The sequence below is a fragment of the Prionailurus bengalensis genome, chromosome C2, assembly GCF_016509475.1.
Source record: "Prionailurus bengalensis isolate Pbe53 chromosome C2, Fcat_Pben_1.1_paternal_pri, whole genome shotgun sequence".
NCBI classification, from domain to species: Eukaryota; Metazoa; Chordata; class Mammalia; order Carnivora; family Felidae; genus Prionailurus; species Prionailurus bengalensis.
Window position 1 is genome coordinate 125,208,932 of NC_057350.1, and position 4,069 is coordinate 125,213,000.

The following is a 4,069-nucleotide window of genomic DNA, read 5'->3' on the forward strand; positions in this document are numbered from 1 at the left end:
TACTCTGCGCCACCAGAACCTGGACCGAGGGTCTCCCGGGAGGCGCCCCCAGAACTCCCGGGCACTCACTCTGCGTCGCGCCGTACCGCGCCCCGCCGCGCCCCGCAGCCTCACCTGTCGTCGAGACCTGTCACTGCGTGCAGGACCCAGCCCCTCACGCCCTCTGCCAGGCCCCGGCAGCGCCACCCGCAGCGTCGTCCAGGTCATGGGCAGCCGGCCCCGCAGCCCCAGCGCCTACCCTGCGGCCTGTCCCGGGCCGCCGTCCGGAGGACCCGGCCCCGCCAAGCGCAGCCGAACCGAGGAGCTTGCAGGCCTGGAAGGCCTGGAGGGGCCCCCGGCCGCCGGCGCCCTCACCTCCGTGGTGGTCCTGGCCACGGGATGTGCCCTGCAGATGTCCCTGGACGACGTCGACCTGGTGCTGGAGCCCGAGCCAACGTCGGTCCTGCAAGTGTCTGTCGGAGAGCTCACCCTGCTGCTGGTCCCCGAGGCCCTCCTGCGCTCAGGAGAGCAGGGCCACTCGCTTGTCGGCCTGGAACCCGGCGCTTTCCTGGGCGCGCCCGGGCACGACGTCGCCGTCGAGCAAGGATTCTTCCGCGCATCTGTCCCACAGATGGCCCCCCAAGAAGAGGCCTAAGAGGAAGACGCGGACCCCGCGTTCCTGCCCCCTCGGATGGACCCTGCAGCCGGCTCCGTCGCTGGGCTCCGCCCCTGCGCGGGAAGAGTGGCCAACCCCCACCCTGTGGGCCAGGTACCAGAGCCTCGGTCTTGGGCCCCCACTCCTTGTCCAGAGAGACGCTCTTCTTTCCGCTACTTCAACCTGGACGTCCACCTTCTGGAGCCCTTCCCCAACTCGCCACTCCAGCCTCTACCTCCCTCTCCGAGTCCAGGCCCCCACGCGCCTCCCCAGCGCCCTCCGGGTCCTTCTCGCAAGGCCCGAAGACGCCTGTTCCAGGAATGAACTGCTCCCACAATCTCTCACCACCCGGCTTCGGCACTAGTGATTCTCCACTACACGCTGTGAACACATACCACCACTCAGAGATGAAGCTTCTGCCTCGTAGACAATGGGCAGCTGCAGATTTTGTTATGTTAGTTTTTGTCTCATTTTGTTTAGCTAAATGCCTTGATCGGTAGCAGCCATGGATGGGTGGGTGGATGGATGGATAGATAGATAGATAGATAAATATAGATAGATAGATAGATAGATAGATAGATAGATAGATAGATAGAGTCTGGTAAGGACATTTAGCAGGGAGAGTAGACCACACATAATCAACGACGGATTTTCAGGTCCCTTGCTTGTGGTGCATGAGCTGTTTCTTCCACTTCTGTCATCTTCAGCCAACCCTATTCTTCTTGTTTCACCCCTACTCTTGCTTCAAAGTCATCTCATTTTTTTTCCAATTTATCCCCTTTTTTCATCACCTCCCAATGTGTGTCTCCTTTCTCTCCACTTCAGGTTGTTTTTCCTTACCTTTGTAATTGTGAATTTACCTCTATGAATTCTCCAATGCCCTTGGAGGTGCTTCTGATCACCAGTTTTTGTTTTTGTTTGTTTGTTTGTTTGTTTGCTTGCTTTTAGCATGCTCAATATTTATTAAGAAGAGCTTTGTGAAAAAAAGGCCAAGTAAACAGTAGGGAGACGAGGAGAAGTTAAAGTGCTGCAGATCCAGTGACAGCCTCAGCAACCTCTTTGGGAGCTCGGGAGTCAGAATGGCTGGTCAGCGTTGTCCCAGGGAGGGCTGAAATAGCCCTCTTCCCTCATCAATCAGCCATTGGGTGTGAGAGACCAGGGAAGGACCATAGCCCAGGGCAAGGCCACTTTCTTCAGGTGAGACAGTTTCTAAAGGGCATGGCAGCTGAAGGCTGTCCATAGCACTTCTTCTAGCACTTATGGAAAATTTTCTCATAAAGAGGATCTAGGTGGTGCATTGCACTGCCCACTGCAACATCATAATATTGATTCCTTTTATCTTAATATTCATCTATTCACCTCCACTTATTCTGATCTTTATGATTAGCAGGAAAGAAATTATAATTTTTTTCATATAGGTCTTGAATATTTGGATAAAACCTAATCACTAATTTTCTTCTTCTCTTCTTGCTTTCTAAACTTCTTTCCCTGGACCTGGTCAATCAAGATAGATGCATACTAAATGAATGAATGAATGAATGAATGGCACACAAATGTAATGCATTGGGCTTTGGGTAAGTATTTCTAAAATTAGAATAAAAACGGTGAAAATAATGTTTTCTTAAAGTTTGCTTACTTTGAGAGAGAGAGCACAATTAGGGGAGGGGCAGAGAGAAAGAGACAGAGAGAGAATCCCAAGCAGGCTCTACACTATCAGTGCAGAGCCTGATATAGGGCTCAAACTCACCAACTGTGAGATCAGGACCTAAGCTGAAGTCAAATGTTTAACCGACTGAGCCACCGAGGCACCCCTGAAAATAATATTTAATGGAAGGAGGAAAGGAAAAGCCATGACATTGTTTCATTACAGAAGCAGACTGTACACTATTCTCCTGTATTCTACTGTAGCTAAACAGTCAAATGGGTATTTCTTTGTTTTTAAGTTTTTATTTAAATTTCAGGGAACATACAGTGTAATATTTCTTATTTAAGTTTATTTATTTATTTTGAGAGAAAGAGAGAACATGACTGGGAAGAAGGGGCAGAGGGAGAGAGAGAGATTCCCAAGCAGGTTGTGCACTTGTCAGCACAGAGCAGAGCCCAATGTGTGACTCAAATTCACAAACCGAACCGGGAGATCATGACCTGAGCCAAAATCAAGAGTCAGATGCTTGACCGACTGAGCCCCCCAGGCACCCCAACACACAGTGTAATATTAGTTTCAAGTGTACAATATAGTGATTTAACACTTTGATACAACACCAGTGCTTATCACAAGTGCACTCCTTGATCCCCATCACCTATTTCACCCATCCCCCCCATCTCCACATATGAGTGAAATCATATGGTATTTGTCTTTCTCTGACTGACTTATTTAGCTTAGCCTAATACTTTCCAGCTCCATCCATGTCATTGCAAATGGCAAGATTTCACTCTTTTTTATGGTGAATAAATATATACATATATAATACATACATATACACATACATATAGTGCACAAAATATGTGTTAAATTGGCCATTCATGTTATCAATAAGGCTCTGGTCAACAGTAGGCTATCAGTAGTTAATCAAAGTTACACACAGATTTTTTACTGTGTGGGGTGAGTACCCCTAATGCTCTCATTGTTCAAGGGTCACCTGTATATATATGGCTCATTTCTCCCAAAGATTTCCAGTTCCATCACATGGATATACCATATTTTATTCATTAATTTATTAATGGATATTTGTGTTTATAGTTTTTAATATTACAAACAATACTGTAGTAAACATCCTCACACTTGTCATCTTATGCACCTGAGGAAGAGTTTCTGTAGGAAATATACCTAGAAATTATATTTATGGGTAGTATGGCGTGTACATATACAGTTTTGTAAGATATAGCCAAATTGTTCTCTAGAGTGGTTGTAACAATTTAAACAGCTTCTAGCAGTCTTTCACCACACTGTATCACCAAACTTTAATGTTCATTTATTTTTGAGAGAGAAAGAGAGACAGAGTGCAAGTAAGGGAGGGGCAGAGAGAGAGGGAGACACAGAATCAGAAGCAGGCTCCAGGCTCTGAGCTGTCAGCTCAGAGCCTATCACAGGGCTCAAACTCATGACCCACAAGATCATGACCTGAGCCGAAGTCAGACGCTTAACCAACTGAGCCACCCAGGCGCCCCCTGTATCACCAAACTTTAAGTTGTTTGCCAATGGTACCTCATTTTTTTTAAAACTGCAATTCCCCAATTACCGGTAAGACGATGAAAATTTTCATGTGTAATTGGAATGATACTTTAAAAATAATTTCAGATATATTTTCATATACTGCAAATCTTACTCTCAGCTTCTCACTCATTAAATCTAATGTCTTTAACCTTTTCAGTGGATAAGACAAGTACACCCTAGATTAAAGCAGTTAGCTGTCAGTCCAGAGCTTCAAGCTGACT

At 47.0% G+C, this 4,069-nt stretch overlaps 1 pseudogene; it reads left to right on the forward strand.

Moving 5' to 3' along the window:
* The first annotated feature begins 205 nt into the window (after positions 1-205).
* LOC122492408 lies at positions 206-958 on the forward strand (annotated as a pseudogene).
* The last annotated feature ends 3,111 nt before the right edge of the window (positions 959-4,069 follow it).